The sequence below is a fragment of the Puntigrus tetrazona genome, chromosome 22 (genome assembly GCF_018831695.1).
Source record: "Puntigrus tetrazona isolate hp1 chromosome 22, ASM1883169v1, whole genome shotgun sequence".
NCBI lineage: Eukaryota > Metazoa > Chordata > Actinopteri > Cypriniformes > Cyprinidae > Puntigrus > Puntigrus tetrazona.
The window spans coordinates 16,506,495-16,527,077 of NC_056720.1; the positions used below are offsets into that span (position 1 = coordinate 16,506,495).

Below are 20,583 nucleotides of genomic sequence, written 5' to 3' on the forward strand. Positions count from 1 at the left end.
AGGACACTAGCCTTCGTAGCACTAGCTTACACAATGCAAATTAATAACAAGTGTATTACCAGTGTACACTCAGATGGAGACTACGGCACTTCTTCCACACTCAGTATCCAAATTTACTCAAATGTTACTATATCCGTAGGCTAATGTAGAGAATAGCGACGTAATAGAAGGCGATTCGGCCTACAGCTCTGACTCCAACAGAAACATGCTAAATCAGTGCTCAGTTGAAAGCTATGTTCACACACAGTAGTGAGCACTGCTATGCTAAAAGTTCAAATAATAGTCCTAATATTACATTTTCACATTAGTCTAGTCCTTGTCATTAGTGATGGGTCCTGATGTTAAATTTAGTAAATTAATGACTTCTAAAAGTATATTTTAATATATATATATATATATATATATATATATATATATATATATATATATATATATATATATATATATATATATATATATATATATATATATTATTTTTGTAGAAATATATTTATAACATATAAAACATATTTTTATTATTGCTTTTTTGTTTAATATTTTCAAATCATTGCCAAAATAACGCTTAGATATAATTTTTGGTCCATATCAAACATCCCTTTATTCAAAATCTCGCACATTTGGGCAAATGTAATGTTATCCAAGAATTTCTTAATGTGCACAGTGTAATATCTAAGTATAGCCTTTGTTTGTGTGCGTTTAACAAAACCACAGAGCATCATGGGTAAAGTCAGATTTACTTAAGCTCCTAGTTTGATGGGCACAGTGCGTCTCGTTCACATCACATGCAATTAAACACATGGCAGTTAATGTCTATTTCCCACGCTGCATGTTAACGTTTTGATGGTCCAATGACGTGTCGCCCTGATAATGTGTTTGGCATTGCACGAGAAAGCACCTGCACTTTATTCCCGCTGCTTCTAGAAGAACAAAAAGTTCAAAGTTCACAGACTGAGTTGTCGTCTGAGAGAGTGCTATGTTTGGCTGATAAATCCACTTAAGGGTTTCCTCTCCTCCGCAGCCGTACATAGACAATCACGTTATTATGTGTCTCCAGTGAGCTCTCTGAGAACAAACCTGATCCTTCTTAAAGGAACAGGTTACCTAAAAACAAAAAAAACTTTACTGTAGTTATTTTGCTCCTGTTATGCACAAAATATCCTGTTGTTTACTGTGTTTTAATGGTTAACGGTATGAGTAATTACTGTAAAGGTGGACATTTTTCTCCTGGTGGGTGACTAACATGTCATTGACCTCACAGTCCTGTTATATCACAAAGGTGCCCCTGATCAAAGCCTGTCACTTTAAGAAAGACCCAGGAGTCTCTATAATTATGTATTATTACGCTCTGCTAAATTACATCTCAGAGTACCCATTAAACTCATTTCTGTCACTATGTAAAATTATTTTTAGCACTGTCGCATGTAAATATCTGTTGACAATTTCAATTTCTTTTCTTCAGGCTGTTGAAGGTTATACACTACTGTTTAATGTTACCAATAAACACAAATCCCTATTTAGTGTCCAATTACAATGGTTTTAGTTTACAGAATGTATTAGACCTTACGTTGCAAGGTCTATTAACATCCCCTCTACGAAGTATTAGCTTGCTAAGCTAAGCCCACTTCCCCCAAATCATCACAGCTAAGCGGAGTGAGATTAGCATGCTAAACCTTGTTTCAGCGAATTTAAAGATCAAAGATTAAATGATTTTGTGTTAAGAATAGTGGAATGGAGTTAACTGAAAGGTCTATAATATCAGCGCAAAGCTAATCAGTTAGCATTAGCGTTCATGTCACTGGAAAAACGGATGCTTATGTACATAATGTGATGGGATAATGTTGATGTTAACACAATGGTTTAAATGGCTTACAGCATCTTGAAATTCCCTGCAGATAAACAACAAGAAAAGAAACAGAACCCTGCCCAAAACATAACGAAATGATGGGTTTTAATGGTTATAATGGGTATAACCACAAACTATGATGGTGTCTACTGGTATGTGATGGATTGTCTTGGTGGGATGTTAAATCCTATTGGGGAAATGCCCAAAACACACTACAAAAAGCTATTTTGTAATGGTTTTAATGGAAAAAACCTATGGTATGTGAATGGGAACCATTTACATTTCTGTTATGGTTTCTATTGGCCTTCTATCTTTTTATTTTTTTAGCAGGGTTGCCTCATAACTTACTGCAACATTACATCGCAAAGAGACTTTATGTGTTTGTACACAATTCAGTGAGGTCTTTGGACGGTCTAAACCATTTTTTATGTACATTTTTCAAGTAGTGCTTACCTGTGCTAAACTCAGTGCTATGATGCTAAGCTGCTTTTTTTAACCTGAAAATAGCTGGCCACCTAAAGAAGTAGTTAAAGCCCCCTGTAAAACCAGCCTGCTTTGTTTTTTTGCATGATATTTTGGTCTCTAAATATGCCTGAGGTCACTCCTCCAATACGATTGTATGGGGTTTTTAAGAGAAAATCAATCAGCAGAAGTAAGTGTGCTGTAGGTGTGGACCGAGGGATTCTGTCAGGACATGTACCCATCACTGCCTACTGCGTAATGATGCACTGGAGTAATCTACATGTATCATGGTTACCATAGCGGGACAACTCCCTGTGGCCCAATCCAATTGGCAGTCTAACACTTCACCAAGAGCCAGGTAAACCAGAGGAATAACAAGCATGTCTTTCATTGCATGATGCTATATGGGTTTAAACTCTTAAAATGAGCATGTTTGTCTTCGTTTGCCTCCGATCACAGTAGAATGAGCAAATGAAACTTGTGTGACCTGGGCATCACCATGCTAATGTATAAAAATGTAGATTTGAGCTTGTGAGCTCAGGAGGCTAAAACTAAAGGGACTAAGTCAAAGCGTCAGAACTGGAGTGGACCAGGTTTGCATTGACAATTGAATTGTAACCAATATGAAAATGATAGACCGCAGTTTACAAACTCGCCCCAATTAAATTTGTATGCCGGAGACAGGTAGTTTGTTTTACAATTGGATGCTTTCGGCCTGTTTCCTAACAATTCTGCAACAGATTATTAAGATTATTAAAAATGAAAGGTTGGAATTATTGAATTTTCTAATTATTGTACTTAAGAATTTATAAACATTTTAAAAGGCTGGAAATGCACTAATACTTATATTGAGAAAATTATAATAAAATACAACTGTAACAATGGCTTTCTCCAATTGAAAGTTTGACCTGTGACCTGTTTTGACTGTTGTGGTTCTTGAACATGTCTGTAAATTAATTTCCATGTTGTTTTTCATGATTACTGGGTAAGCATTTTAAATATTACGCAACTGGGCAAATTTCCAAGGAACCTCAGGAACCACTGTTTGGAATTAGTACATTTATTTGATTCAGACCAAAAAGACTGAAAAGTTTAACTGCAAAATACGCATTTAAGAATTTCTGAGCATTCGGCCCACTTAAGACGCACTCTACAAATGCAAAACATGATGATCATGTCCGACGACGTTTGAGAAGAACATCTTGTGTTTGAAAGGAAGATCTGACACTGTAAAGGTCAATGTCACCAATTTGTTTACATTTGATTAGTTTTTGGACTTAGTCTACACAAATCTCCAGTAAAAGCACCCATTGTACTGTACTCACTGTACAAGGGCTCACAACATCTACTGTAGTAAAATGAATAGTCCATGTAGAAATACATGACATTTCCATATTTGGAATCTTTTTGGAGTTCCCTTATACACTCCTGAACCAAATCTTCAGGTTTAAGACCATAGCCTTAAAAAGTTAATCTGCACAAAAATATGTCATGATTTCCTGAAGTCTTTCTGTCTTTGAGTGTGTCAGGATTGTTGAGGCTCACATGCCGTCACTGCCGAGGTTAAACTCAGACAAAAGATCCTGAGAGTTACGGGACAAACTATCTGACAGACTGTCCGTGAAGACACAGGCTGATCCTCGACCCTTACTTATGATGACTGCAGCCCGATAACCATAAGACCACATCTGTGAGAGAAGGGTTTCAAGAACAGAAAACCTCTTTAAAGGTCACGTCTCCTCCCATGACACATCACCAGTTTGTAATTTGCAGGAGAGCACCAAACATGGGACGCTGAAAGGTGGAAAGTATTATTCTCAGCATCTGATGGATTCCAACGTTACTGCCGTGACAAAGAGATCCCGCTGAAGATGTTTTCTACACGGCCCCATCGTGATCGTGGGATAATGGATCTTCAGGTTGTGCGGTGGAGTTTGTGAAGATGTTGCATCCCTCTTTCTACAGTTCACAACAACCGCCTGATGAAGGCCTTTTTCCAGGAGAAGAAGGTTGATCCTTTGGACCGTCCTGCACGTTCCCCTGATCTTTTTTGGTTCTACAACTTGAACTTCCCATACCACCATCACTCTCAGGATCTTTTAGATTTTGTGAGATGAATGTTTTACTGGGACTCAACAATCCTGACCCACTCAAAGACTTTTTGAGAGTGTTACTGCCTGAAGAACAAATGGCGTGAAAGACATATTTTTGTGCAGATTTGAACTTTTTAAGGCTGTGGTCTTAAACCGATGAACAGCCTGTTTGAGTTTAAATGCAGTTTTTTTAATAAATTGCCTATTTTCTATTTTTCGTCTCTTGGTCCTGTTCCTTCTTTGCTCATTTTGAAGCAGTTCTTACAACCTGGTTACGATCCTCCAGCGTGAAATATCAATACTTGTACTGTTTCCCCCGTCTTAAGATGTAGTTGAGGAGTGTATGTTTGGTCGTAGGTTGTCTTTAGCGTGGACGTGATGATGGGTGATGGGTGAAAGCAGTGTTACGTGCAGTATGTGATCTAACGGGTGGCTGTAAGTGGAGAGGACGTGACAGGTGACGGGAAGGCCTGCTGTCGTTTAGGGTAACATAGCTGACATACTTTTACGTGTGAGCAGCAGTAAATAAAGTTAAGAATGTCATCAGATGCCACTGCCATCTTCAAACGAGTGGAATTCTATCCTTAGAACATCATGGAAAACCAACCCCTAAAACTGGATATATGCTGGAACAGTTTACAATAATCTAGATGTCAGTCGTACATTACTTTTAGAACAACAGATAGATGCACAGATTCATTCTGGTAATGTATCTTGAATAAAAAGAAAGATCTGTCTGTCCATCCATTCATACATCTATCCATCAGTCTGTCAATCAGTCCATCCATCTACCAGTCCATCCATTTTTCTTGAGGTATCCATCCATCAGTCGCTCCATCCATCCATCATCCATAAAGTTAGTCTTTATCATTATTATCACAAGCTTCTGATTTTGATTTATTTTGGCCTTAACGATGAAACCTCATGATGCGCACCATGCGTCTTCACACACCCACAAAAAATACTGTCAGGCTCAGTTGATTTCTTCTTTCATCCATCCCTCAGTCTTTTTATCTGTTTATTCCTCTGCCTATCTATTCATCTATACCGGTCTATCTGGTATATTCATCATATTCAGTGTCTTTAACTAGTTACTAGTTACTTTTCACAGTTAAAAACGTACAGTTAACTTTAAGTTAACAGTTAACTTTTACAGAGATACCATCAATATAAAAGTGACTAATTACAGGGAAAGTAACTATTCAGATACTTCAAGTAAGTTGGATGCCCTTGATATAAATACGTTAAATGAATGAAAAGGACGTTAAATAAAGTACATTAAAATGATAAAACATTGTACACTAATCTCTGCACTGTATGTTTCTTTGCATGAGTCAAAGATGAACTAAGCATGTAATAAATAAAATAATGCCGTGTTTTATTGTCAGTACTTCATCACTGGAAAAAAGAAGCAGTTATTAACCTCATTACTCTCATCACTGATCTTGAGACGTGATGTATTCAGTCAAAAGAAGCTCTGAGTTATTACATTTTTTATTTTTTTTTTTCAGAAAAGTGTCACAGGGCATCATTATGCGCTAATCCGCTCTGCTATCAAATTCAATTTCATGTAACATTTCATTTTTTTATTTATTTGTGTATTTTTGGACTCCAGTGGCTTAAACTGGATTATGATTCAGCAGAATGAAAGAAAAGCCGGGATTGTGGTACAGGGCCCAGAGAAAGCAAATTGAACAGAAGGCGGGTGAAAAGCCTGACGGCGGCACACGTGCCCCTGCACAACCAGTTACATAACGCAGTGACCCACCGCGGCCCGCGGCAGACCTCCCATGGATGATACACGCCTCAGCATGCATCGCTGCATCGCATTTCTGCTCTGAATAATCAGTATGAAAAGACTGAGCAGGTCAACCAGGGTCAAGCACAGAAACATCGATCAATCCCCTGTACGGTGTTTGTGTGCTTCTGCTGCTCTCTCCGATGTTCTCCATGCTGTCTCTGGCTTGCAAATCGCTCTGTGAATCAGCAACTCTCCATGCAAATACATGCAAATTGTGCAGTAGTGTGTGCTCTTTGCAGGGACTCTGGTGTTACGTATTCATTTGTCTGGATTGGATTGTTACAGTTTTCATTGCTTCTCTTCGCTTATACTTTTTATTTATATAGCACTTCCAAATGGAGTGAGAGTCACTATTGAAGCAAGATCTTTTCAATGGCGTATGTAATAATGGCCTGATCTCAGCTTTCTGCTTTGCTTTCTGTGTTCATTGTAAATCATACGCAAAGTGTGTTTTTCGTCATTAAAACAGTAAATACTTCCGTTGTGTAATAGGCCGAGGCTGCTATAAGCACTTGTAGGACTGTGTCTCTGTGGTCCTGTCTAAACATGGCTGTTTGTTTTGACACACCAGCCGTTCCTGGGAGGTTTATAGAATCTCATAGACTGTGATCAAACATCAAGTCGATCGTCTGAGGTACACATTGGACCGGAGGAGGGACAACTCTTGCGAGAATCATCTGAAGCGTTTCACAGCTCTGTATGACTCTTCACATCCTCTCTCCCTTCATTTCCATCTTAATACAGGACACTACGGAGATCCCCCAAACCTCTGTTCTTAATCAGACTCATTTGAACGGTCTCTGTGTTTCTGGTAAAAGGTCTCTTAACAATAGGACAGACAGCCATCAAGATTAGAAAATACTGAAACAGACTACTCCTAGCGTCTTTAATGCAAATGACTGTATGTCCCAAAAGGTGTTAATGAATCTCGATCAATACAAATTCAAATTTTTACTTTCTGTCTCCATTTTGGCTTAGGCTTGGTCTAATTACCATGTCTGACGAGTTTGTGAATGGGATCCTACTCAAAGTGTTACAGGAATAAGATTAATGAGATTAATGAGATTAATGAGATTCAATACAATAAACTGGCATTACAACTTAAATTATAAAATTGAGTCAGATTAAAAAATAATAAAAAGAAGTCAGTTTAAGTTAAATTAACTTGGAATCCTAAATAAAAGTCAAACATGCAGGAACCTTTATCCACGACTGGAAAACTTTGAGGACCTGTTTAAAAACAGCTCTTTTTTACGATCAATTACACACTAAAATGATTCAAAATCTCCTTTTTTGTAATTTTTGTGAGATGATATCCTCTCTGCAGCGGTGAGGATGTATTTCTGTAGGCCAGCCCAGAGGTTCCCTTCACCAAAACACACAAGGTTTCTCCATTGGCTTTCGATGATATCACAAAAAACGAAAAAAGTCTATGATGCAATACATTTTTCTAAATTACAATAATTTTTTACAAATTAAGCCTAAACACAACCCCCAGAAGTAAAATGCTTTAAATGCACCACACCTTGGTCACATGACTTTAAATGATCTTTATTTAATTAAAGATTTCTCTTTAGAATCATTTGTAAGGATATGACTAAAAACAATAAGAGTGTAAGCAACCAATGAGATCATTTCTGTAAAACCTTTAATCAGTCACTTTACTCTCCAGTATAAATGTAAGGCAAATCTGATTTGGTTAAAGGACATAACCTAATCAGTTTAATGAATCAGAATTCCTGCCTCATCGGGGGACTAATTGACTTAAAAAAAGAACGAAAAAACCGTTCTGGAACATTCTGGACTCAATCAAAGCAGCCAGTGGGCTCTCGTCCCGGCCGGCCGTCCAATTAGTTGCTCAAATTAGTCCTAAACAGGTCACTGGAAGGTTTAACAAAGTGTCCCACCACTATTTTTTCTAGTAGAATTAATAAGGGACAGAAAAATAGTTGCATAAAATCAGGACTGTCTTTGATCACACACTTAGACCGTATCTGGAAGCTCGTGAACGGATATTGGTTCAAAAGAGATTTATTAGTAAACTTCTTTTAAAATTCTTTTTAGTCAACATTTTTTGTAGTTCTCAGAAATAGGCTTTATGTACGGTTCATAAATACACTTAAAATTACTTTTAAGTATACTTGACTTAGAAAAGGTCTAAATATATTTGAGCTGTACTTGACTCTTTTTGTTGTTATGTTAGGAGGCGCTGGTTCACGTCTTCTGTATAGAAGTTACAAAACACAAGAGAAGAAGAAACCAAAACAACAGACGCCTCCACGAGACGCAGAAACAACATCCCAGCCGAGGACGTAACGACTCTCAGACTCCTTTTATACAGATTCTATCATTCTGAATCCAATTCACTTTTATGAAACTTACTATTCAAGTGTTCGACCAAGCATGCACACAGCTACAATAAAATGGTTTTGTTTACCAGCAGATATTCTGTTCTTTCTTTTGATATTCATGTGTACGTTTAGATATTCATGTAACAAAATACAAATAAATAAGGGGACATGTGTTAACTATAAACTATAAAATGAGTATACTACACTTCAAAGTGTACTAAAATGCTACTACAAGTATTTAGTTAGTAAACTAATCCCCTATATAAGTTCACTTTTAGTACAAGCTACGTTTACTACTGATATACTTAAAGTGTACTTAAAAGTGTACTTTTATATATTAGAAAGGGGGCCAATTTGGTCCCACTATTGAGCTAGTATACACGTATACTACTACAGAAAGTATACATAAAAATCTACCTGAAGTATAAACGTGACGTACACTGCTTTTTGGGTTACACTTGTTACATTGAATCACATCTGATAATTTCATCGCACCTTTATGCACAGCAATAAAACCACTTCAGCATCTGTCAAAGGTGTAAATTTAAACGCTTCTCACAAACGAGCAGTTGTCGCCGTGTGACATTTTCATGGGTTCGGATTACGCCGCTCTTAAGACTCGCTTTGCTATTTTTAGCGCGCTATCTTTAGTCCAACAACACTGTATAAAAGAACAAAAGATCTTTATAGATTCGTTCGAGTGCTTTCATAAGCCTGTTTTCATTCGTGGCTAATTGCAGGCCTATCTTTCACGCGAGGGCCTAATCTTTCCTACAAAGAAAATTCAAATCGCACAAATTGGAGCGTCCATTACTGGAGAACGACTGCTGCCTTGAGTCAACATTTGTACAATCTAATAGTTGTTTTTTTGGAACGGCACCGCTAGCGGTTTTCGCACAATACATTCCAGGCGTTATTGTGGACGGAGCGTATGAACTGGAGAAGACCAGCTCTTCTGCTGACAGACGCTGGCTCCGGAGCCTCGCAGCTCAGTCCAAGTGGCTTGGCAAGCGGCCTCACATTCAGAACCTGTTGATAGCTGAATGGAATTTCCAGGTTGTTGCTTTTCCTTTGATGCTAAATTTAAATGTTCTTCTTGGTAAAACTACCTTTGCGGACGGGCCACGTTTTAGGGCCAATAAATGCGAGGGCCCAAAAATAGCCCCGTTTGTGCCTTTATTTCTCCTCGGCGTGAAATTAAACTTTTGCATGCATGCCTACCATAAAATGAAATTATTAGACCTGGCGCTGCTTCTCTTCCCGGTGGGAGGGTATTCGGGAAATAAAACACGCTCTTGTTCTTCTCTTCTGTGTAGAACCAGATCTGGAGGCCTGTTTTCGTAGGAACAATCGCGGCCTTCTTACGTTTCTGTCAAGTGAAGGTTTCCTAGCGTCTCTTTATTACAGAGCTTATTACATTTTCTCCTTCAGCTTCTTCTGCATCGACCGAAGCCAAAAACTGTCATTAAGCAACCAGTGCAATTTTCTCATTGATTAAAATGTTTTGAAAGCGTACATCTCTTAGGGCATTTAATCAGCATCCTAACATTCTTTCGTTGGGTCGATGGCATACTTTTTAAGGGGCAAAATCCCAAAAATGTTGAGTTGATACAGATGTACTCATAGTAATATGAAATCCTGTAATTATAGTAAACTGACAATGCTTTAGCTTTAGCTTTATTTTGATGGTCTCTTATGTTGATAATAAGTAACTTTGCACCTTCATGTCAACTAACTTTCATAAGTAGACTGCCTGGTTAATATCTGATAACATTGTGACAAGGACTCAGTAATATTTTAGGATTTTGTGGGCCAAATCAGTCATGTGGTACAACATAAATAACAAAAAAACAAGCAAATAAATAAATTAATTCATTGATCAATCAATGAATGTTAAGCACGCATGTTTATTGGGTTTTTTTCCAAGCCATGTCGTGCATCAAACATTCAGAAACACGCAAAAATCCAAAATGAAAAGAGGAAGTGACATCATTGCTGATCAATGACTGTGTCGACGTGAAAAAATCGCTTAAAACAAGACAAGATGAGGAAATGACGGCAGAAAGTTTGTTTCCAAGCGAACGATCTCTTTAGTCTACGGTTTGGAGGTTGGTTTTTTAGACTTTGCGTGACCCAGACAAGAGTTGGGACGAAATGCAAACAATTCCATCAAAGCATGCAAGAAACCTGAAAAGCAGACGCTCAAAGATCTCTTAGTGAAGTAGTTCGTACCATTCAGTCAGAGATGGCCCGTTTGCATTCAGAAAGATCTCACAGTTACCTCAAGATTACACACTGAAGTCAAGCTCTAGTGACCCACATCTGTAATCTGTTACGCACCGATAAACACTATTAAGTAGCATCTGTAATGTTTTGACACAGTTCAATTGCCTTATTGACCCTCTTCTGTTGTTTGACTTCAGCCAAACCAATGGAAAGCTTGACGTTTAAACCGTAGTGTACTTTGAGTTTAGGGATTTTTTGATTTACAAAAGCACAAATAATTGGTCAATAGCTTTAATATGTCAAAACCTTTCCATTTTTACACCACCGCTATCATGTGACCTATTTTGAGTGCACTTCCCTCAGATAAGAGCCCTTGCTGAGTGTGTTCTTATCGGCTCCATGGCCTTTTACAGTGTTCACGGCCCCTCATTGTGTGAGCACTTCACAAGCCCAGTGAGCTCACGCTGCTCACGTATCTCTGACCCCCGGTCGTGCCACGGGACCCTTATAAGGAGACAGTGTGTGCGGCTAGTGTTACCTGCTGCTGGCGGGAAGTGCTTCCTGCTGACCGCTCAAAGAACGTCACAATCAGTCACACTAACATCCACAAAGACATTTCAAATACTTTAGAAACATTACAAGTTTCTTACTTAATCATCCTGCTGTATTTTTATAAAAAAATGTGATGTCAAATGATCAATGCAAAATAAAAGTTTTCTTTACAGAATATGTGTGTGTGTATTGTGTCTGATTATTATGCATATATAAATAAACACATCATATATATTGTATATATGTTAAATATAAATTAAATTATGCAACAACATAAGTATTTAAATATTCTTATTAAAATAATAACATAATAATGTATAGAGCATGTATAATAATACAATAAAACAATAAATCTGAGAAGAACAAATGTAAACTGTAATTATTACATTGTTACTACTACTATTAGTAATAATAATAATATTAATAATAATAATATAAAAAACAATTGCGATTAAATTGTGATTTTTTTAATAATAAAGAACATTCTACCCTTTTCCTGTCCATTTTTACTTTTTTCTAAATTCTAAACATTATTCTAAATAATAATACGATATATAATCATTGTAATAACAACTACCTTTCTAAATTCAAATGTAAATGTAGAACATTTAAAAAAAGAATGCTAAAATCCTTAGAGCAAAGCCACAAGTAATAATTCCCTGCTAATAACTAAAGTAATATTTGATTGCATGGCTGCTAACCCAGTTTTGGATGATATTTAATTGGCCCTGAAGAATGGCACGTGCAGGAATTCAGATCTCTTACGTAATCCTTTGTGCTCGCAGGCCTAGACTCATTTATCCAGTCATTTATCAGCACGTTATTATAATCACTGGCTCTTTAGCAGCACACTCCTTTTAGAAATCACTTCACGAAACACATGCATGTGTTCAGCCCGAGGCGTCACATGACAGATCGCTTCAACTTGTTCTCCATGTTTAATACTTCAGCGACAGTCAAGTCTTTGCTGTTTCTCTGAGGATAATGCTGCTTCAACAGATTAAGCTGGAAGTAGATGAGGTTTCTGAAAGGCTGCCCACCCTCACATTGTTGGTTCTTATCAGCTGCTGGGAGTCTCTATATCTTCCCTCTGGACCTACTTCAGCTTTTCATTTGAGTCCTCCGTCCTCCACTAGCTGAAACTTCTACATTTTCTCTAAAAACTCTGCCTGGAATAGGAATGAAGACAAAAACAATGACGAGCTATCAAAAAATGGCTGTGGCATGCCAAACGTAGAGCACTAGGGAGAAGAAGTCTGCTTTAAACACCAGCTGAGACCTGTCAAAACAAACTCACTAAGCCTGCAACACCGTGATGATATTCCACAGGATATTGACAGAAACCCTGACAAAGAACAAAGCTATGTGATTGTGCTTTCATGCTGTTACACTGAAAGTGTTATACTTTAGTCTAATGTTACATGTAACTACAAGATAATTACAAAATAAATGTAACTGTAATCCGTTACCAGCATTGGGAAGTAATTAAATGTAACTAAGGTCCAACTAATGATTTGGTGTTGTAACATTTTTGTGTATTTGAAGCCTTTCCAACAGTGACTGTATAGTTTGAGATCCATCTTTTTCACACTGAGGACAAGCGAGAGAGTATCACTGAAGGTTGAAACGCTCACCAATGCTCCAGAAGGAAAAACCACCTATTACGTGCCGGGGGGTGAAAACTTTTGAATTTTGAAGATCAGGATAATTTTTTACCTATTTTGTCTTCTGAGAAACATGTAACTATCTTCTGAAGCCTCTGAAGGGCAGTGCTCAATGAAAACAAAACAAAACAAAACAAAAAACTATGATATTTTACGCAAAATTAGAAAAATCTTCATTCTGTTCAAAAGTTTTCACACCCCAGCTCTAAATGCATAGTTTTTTTTTTCTTCTGGTTCTTCTGTATAGTCTTTCAGTTTTCCTCAGAGTGAAAACATGGATCTCAAAATCATACAGTAATTTTTGGAAAATTGTTTACTTCTAAACACTAATACACAAATACAAAAACGTGAAATGCACAAAATGCTGTTAAAAACCAAATAATTTGTGGGACCTGAATGATTTTTCTGCAGAACAGTATGCAGTTTAACTGTTTATTACAATCATCCAGCTAACAATGCAGTATTAAGAAGCAAGGGGAAGCAGCTTTTGAACAGGATCGTTTTTACAAACTCAGCTCTTATTTGCTCTTGTGTACTATATGCAAAAATCTTTTTTTGTGAAATATCTCATTCAGGCCAGCGCTATATAAACAATGACATGCATTTTGTGTGATCCATCTTTTTTTTGGTAAAGCAATTAACATTTTATAGTTTCTACAAGGTGTGTGCAAAGCTTTTGACTTCAGCTGTAGTTTATTGTGATAAATGAATTGGCATACGCAACGAACTCGTTTGAATTGACTTCTTCATCAACAACAAAAAAAGAAGTCGATTTCTTCTATAGCTAATAATCCGGAACATGATGTAGCTTTTATGAACTTAAATGGCTGTAATTTACTAACGAATCAACTGAACCACATCATTACTTTCAGCTAGCGTTTGGCGAGTGTGTGCCTGTGGCATTTCCTGCTCTTCGTTAAGGGTTTCTGACGCTGTTTTGCTGTTCTTGTTCAGTCTCTCGGACATAATGACCGCAACAGTTTACCGCCATTCCTCTGAATGTGTGCAGGATTGCGGTTAATAGGATACTTCTGTTCCCAGGTTTTCCTAGGACGTATTAAAGGGAATGGTTTAGGTATGAACACTTCAAACAGACCGGACGCTCCGTGCCCGTCTGCTCTGAATCCTGAGAAATGAAGAAAACGCTCATTACTCCCCAGAGGTTTGGATGGGTCATTTGATCCGTCTCCTCTGCTTTGTAAAGAGCAGAATGACATGGTTGTTATTGAAGCGCAGTCCAAGAATAACGATTATAATTCCAGGCACCATATATTTAACTATTTTTCCTTGTAATTCAAAGTGATGGACTTGCCATGCCATGAATAATAGAAGTGAAAGCGACCATCAGATTTCTTGAATATCTCCTTCAGGTTTCCTAGAAAAACTTCTGTGGAGTCTGCAGCGAGAGACGCGCTAATTGTCTTATCAGCGGGAGGCAAGCTATTGGTTTTGGCAGGCAGTGTTTTGGTTTTGTATTGTGCAAGAGCAGGCGAGCGCTGGGCCTAAAGTCAAAGCCTCTAATAGAAAGAAAAGAAAAAACAGGAAAGAATGTTCGTTTCAGATTCCAGCACTGGGTGTTGGACGCAAAGTCCTTGAAACCAGGACATAAAGTATTTTAGCACCGTTAATGCTGATACTGTCATTACTGGTTTCGGTAAGTGTGCAAACACTGCTTTGAATTTGATTAAAATGTTATTAAAAGATACCACAAATGTCCGTGTTGACCCTCAAGTCGTTCCAAATCCACTTGGCTTATTTCGTCCGTAAAACACGAAATGAAATGTTTAGCGGAATGTTCATGCTGCTCTTTTCCCCATAATGAAAGTTAATCAGGACTAAAGGTGATCAATGAAGTAAAAAGAGAGTCCACGGTTAATTAAAGGAAACTATTTTAATACCGTTTCATGTGGTTTTAAAAAACTTATACCACTTTAAAGAAAACCTGTCATTTGGCAAAACCATAAGAAATCAAAGTGATATTTTTTTTTCTTTATTAGCATAATATATATTTTCATAATACTTGTACATATTTTTTATACTAAATTGGTTCTTTTTGTTTTGTTTTTTAAAAATATAACATTATTTTTCACACAACATTATTAGGGTTGTACCGCATGACATCGCATAACCTGTCCTGAACTAATTCTGCCTTCAATATAAAGATCTAATAGACCTTTAGCTGACCTTCACACAGACATAAGGGTCCTACTACAACATGATATCATTTTGTTTTATTGTGAGATCAGGAAAGTTTCTCCAACCTGACACTTAAAAGATAACCCCCAAAAACCCTAAAACACGTTAAAAAAGTTGTTTTTCATCATTTATTGTGGAATTTCGTAGCAAATACGTGGAACTTTTGTAAAATTAGATGTCATGAACAGTTTTTAAGCACTCAATTTCATGTTAAGTTCAATTAAATGAAAACTGTACATCTAAAGCTGAACAGCAGAGTGTGAGTACAGCTTTGTTTTAGGATTTGAAGCGCACTACAGGTGCATCTTTAATACAATTATAGCTCACTGCTGAGGGTAATGCCTGAAGGTCATACAAATGAAAAATTGTAAAAGATAAAGCTTGTTGTCTTGTAAGCTGACCATTCACGATCAGTACATAGAGTAACAACCTGGTTTCGAGTAACCTTGCTCAAGGGCACACAGGTGATAGCAGGATTGCTATCTCAGTAACTCTATAGTCCCTAGTCCTCACGCCTTCGTGTTAGCCTGTCATTCATAGGTTCAAAGAGTCTTAATGGATCATATCTGCTAAGCTGACGTTTATGTGTCAGTGGGCCAACCCAGGGAGGAGGTGGGCAAAGTCTGTACTAACTCATTATTAGGTCATCAACAGAAGCCGAGGTGAACGAATCCCATCTTTTAGAGCCGAAATGTCCAGGAAGAAAAGCGTGGTGTGTAGCTGTGATAAAATGGATAGTTTGCAGTCATAACAGTGAGCGCAACTCTTTTGCACTGATGTTTGTCGGTTTACGTGATTCATGCGAGCTCGCGTTCCATGCTCGCTGTTTTAAAGGTGAATTAGAGTACTGGCGCTGACAGAAGTGGTGAATCATGCCTAGCTTCCTGTAATCTCCCTGAGAGGATCTCCTCATTAGGTAAGACAAGGTCGCTCCGCAGACACCCGGCAGAGGCACGGTCAACACGTGCAACATGCCTTATCAGCTGTGGAAATTTACCCTCAGCATGCCTGTTGCCAAACAAACAGACCGAAAAGCTAGGCTCATTTGTAGCGGGTGTCAAAACAAACCGGAGCATGTTGGGTAAATCATCTGTGCTTCTTCATTTCATTCTTGATTCACGAAAATAAGGGCATTTGTGCCGATAATTAACTCCAGCGTTTGTCTGTTTGGAATGAGAGCTGAGATCATTGCGAATATATTTAGTTAAGCCAGTGTTAACTTAGGCTAGCGCCTACAATTACATTTTAAAAATTAAACATAGCCCTTCTCTTTTAGTGTGACGTTTTAAGTTATTATCAAGTCAGTCTAGTCTCAAAATAAGGCTGAAATATATATATATATATATCTTTACTCAAATACAATGATCTCTTCGTGAGTGATATGTTGTTTAAAGTTAGTGTTGCTTTTCTAAAGATAGTGTAGTGTGATCTACGTCTAGGCTCAAGATAATGAAATAATACAAAAATACATTTTTTAATTTAATTTCAATGATCTCTCTATAAATAAAATGTTGCTTAAAGTTAGTCTAGTCTCAAGATAATGTTTGCATTTTTTTATTTTAAAGTTAGTGTAGTCTAAAGTTAATGTAGACTCAAGGTCATGTTATAAAAGGTTTCTTTATCGAAGTGCAACGATCTCTCTATAAATAAAATGTTGCTTAATGTTAGTCTAGTCTCAAGATAATGTTTAAAAGTATTTTTTAACAAAACAAAAGTGAAAAGATAGTGTAGTGTAATGTTAGTCTAGTCTCAAGATAATATTTCTTTATTCAAATACAATCTTTTGACGAGTGGAATGTTAAGCTAGTCTAAAGATGGCGCAGTCTAATGTTAATCCAGTCTCAAAATAATATTTGAAAGGTATTTTGTTTGTTCTTAATCAACCTCAACCATTCTTATAAGAGTTAGGCTACTCTCAAGATAGTCTAATGTTAGTCTAATCTCAAAATAATGTTTGAAAGTATAATGATATATTAATGAGTGAATTAAGATAAAGTTAATGCAGTCTAAAGTTAGTCTAGTCTCAAGATAAACAAATCAAGCACGACACTTCTGTATACAAGTGAAAAAATAAGCTAGTCTAAAGAAAGGCTAGTGTAAAGTTGGTCTAGTCTCAAGATAATGTTTAAAACTATTTTTAATCAACCACATTTTCATTTAATGGAAAATAATACAATCAACCACAACTGTCTCTCTCTTAAATTAGTCTAGTTTTAAGATAACAGTGTCAAAGGTAAACATAATGGCATAAAAAATATCTTTATTTGTGTAAAGTTTAACTAGTTTAACCTGAAGTTAGTCTAGTCTCAAGATAACGCAGAAGTTAGATTTTAATTGACCTGCAATTCTCTTTATGGGTGAAAAGTGAAGTCTGAAGATAGTGTAGTATAAAGTTCGTGTTTAAAAGCACGTTTCGATCATCTGCAACGTCTCCTTTAATGACTGAAGCTAGTCTAGATACTAAATAGTGTTTAATGTTAGCCAGGAGAATAAAGCACAACCCTCCACATAGTTAGTCTTAAGACTATGTAGAAGTTTCAAGTCTAAAATGACACGAGCCTAAAGTAAGTCTAATCTCAAGATAATGTTGAAAATAGAATTGAAACTAACCACAACAATTCTTCTGTTGTCTAAACTCAGTTTAACATCTAAACTAAAATCAGCCACTTTTTTTCCAGTGTAATAAAGTTGGTCTAGACTCAAAGTAATATTAAAGTTAAGCGTAACTAGAACATTCATTAGTGAGTGTGAAGTTAGTATCTAACGTCAACGGTTAACTCAACCTGTGTGTGTGTGTGTGTGTGTGTGTGTGTGTAAAGATAAAATAGTTCGTGTTTGTAGTCCCTTGGAACAGTACATTAAATGTGATATGTATACATTTTTTGCACTACTACCAAACCAAATTGCATGATTTAATAAAAAAGAATTGGTGCGGGACTATTTGTTTCTCTTGAAAATCGAGTCATTTTTGCGCTGTGGTCTGGTCTGTGGTTTGCGTCTGAAGCTCCAGGTTCAGGTTGTGTTGCGGCTCTGGGTGGAGAGACGCGGTCACGGCCAGACTCGTCTCAGCTGGCAGAGAGCCTAATTAAAAGACTGCAGAATACAGATAGGCTCAGTTTCATATGAACTTAATGTTTGGAATCAAACAACAACACAAGAAGACGTCAATGGGGACGGCTCAACAGAAAAACATTTCTAAATATACAGTGCTTGTGCGTGTAGTTATGTGTGTGTGTGAGCCGCTGACGTATCGGTGTATGGTGTGACAGGAAAATATACAAACAATAAAATAAACCTCTCTCATGCTATTATTTGAGATTCATGTTTTTTGTGTGCCAAGTTTTTTATTCTACATTTTTGCTACGTCACACCAATTTTATACACAGCGCAAATAAATCATTTAAATAAAATTATTAAAATGTACCATATATATTAAAGGTATTTTGTTTGTTTGAAAATTAAACATGTTATTTTATGACATAATTAATAATTATTTTACAATATATCAACTTAACAGTTAATAATTACTATTAATTCATGTCTAATTACTATCCATTTTCGTAGCACATACAAAAGTATGCTAATAATAAAATGTGAATAATTTGCCAATAAAAAATTTGTTTATTAGTGGATGCATCAAGCCAACGTTTGACAAACAATAAATAAATAATACTAATAATTAATAATAAATACTATATTTAATTTATTGTTCATTAATAAGGTAATTTAAGAGGCTATTTTATAATACCCAACTTAATAATTTATTAATCATATCTATAAAATACAAAATTAGCCAACAGAAAACAAACAAAAAAAGATTATTGGTGGATGCATCAAGTTAATGTTAATAAAAACGTTCTCATTTTATTGATTACTAATTGTGTGTGTGTGTGTGTGTGTGTGTGTGTGTGTGTGTGAAATACTGCACTGATGACTGAAACACACACTCATTTGGAGTGGAGATGTGTTTTTCTCCCATGTTCCTGGTGGCCATCCAGCAGCACGTTTGGGATGCATCACTAATCAAACACGCTTGATTTAAGTCATCTTCTCATTAGTACATCAAGACTTTAACCAGGTGTGTCCTGCCTGCCAGGTTTCCAGGAAACCCTTACACAACGCCCTTCGAGCATGTCTCTTCTGTCTCTTTCACAGCAGGTTAAATGTGGATTATTAGCGAAACGCCGGTAGGGCGCGTCCGCAACGTTCGTAGTTATTCTAAAGCATTTTATTCATGTTTACAGTTGGAATCCTTCCCCAAAGCGCAATGGATTGTGGGTGATTTTAGCCATCAAAGAGTGCAGGGACTTCTGGCATGCTCTTCTTCTTCTAATCTCATGTACTGTTTAGGGTGGAGTGTGAACATTGGGACACAGGCATAGCCTCAGGTAGTTCTGAGAACATCTATCGAGGCTCTGATGTACTTCTTCCTTCGTAAACTTGTTGTTACAGGCCTGTATCTACGGAAGTGCAAAAAACAACCACTAGATTCAGGGCCGCGATCTACACAGTCCACCAGAAACGTCTTGTCTTCTGCGGACGAGTGCAAGGCTCGCAAAAGAAATATGTAAGCGAAACCTCGACACCCACAGCGTCCGCTCCAGATTCGTTCGCTGCTTTCAGCCCTTTCTCTCTTTTCAAGGAATGGCAACAATGGAGGACTGGATTGATGTGTTGACACGGCGATACCAGGCGTTCTGTCTCTCCTCCTCCAGGGTTTGAAGTCCAGCCAACAGCGTGTGAAGACTTTATATAAACAGGTTTAATATTTCATTAGCTGCACAATAGGTGCTGAGCACGTTTTTAGGATACAGTAGTTCACAGCACGACACAAAGAGCCTATGATAAATCAGCAATTAAATGAATAGACAAATAAATATTTGACTGCATTTTACCTTTGAAATAAATAAATAAATGGGTCTGATCAGAGGAAATTACTGCAATCAATTTTATTGTATAGACAAATGAACGAACGAACAAATGATCAATAAATGTAATTCCTCTGAAATAACGTAAAATATTTTACTGAACTGTAATATGAGCCCCAAAATAAAATTATCTGTAATTTGCATTACACATTTTACTTTTACATAGTATTTAATTATATATATATATATATATATATATATATATATATATATATTCAAATGGTTCAAACTAGTTTCTTATTTCTACACTTATACTGGCCTTCTCAAGCTCAATTCATTAAAATTACCAAAAAAATGAATAATATTAATAATATTACTGCCTCACTAGTTTTGAATTTCATAACATTTTATAGCCATATCATATAAGCATTGTTTATACAGTAAAATAAATAAATACACATTATACACCCTTTTAATGTTTTTCTTTGTTTGTTTGCTTTTTATAAAATAAAATGATAAATGAAAAC

At 36.7% G+C, this 20,583-nt stretch overlaps 1 long non-coding RNA gene across 1 annotated transcript; it reads left to right on the forward strand.

Moving 5' to 3' along the window:
- The first annotated feature begins 16,135 nt into the window (after positions 1-16,135).
- Positions 16,136-20,291, forward strand: LOC122327176. Its single transcript, XR_006247619.1, has 3 exons — positions 16,136-16,269; positions 19,641-19,755; positions 19,831-20,291. It is a non-coding gene; the product is annotated as an uncharacterized LOC122327176 (long non-coding RNA).
- Positions 20,292-20,583: the final 292 nt, after the last annotated feature.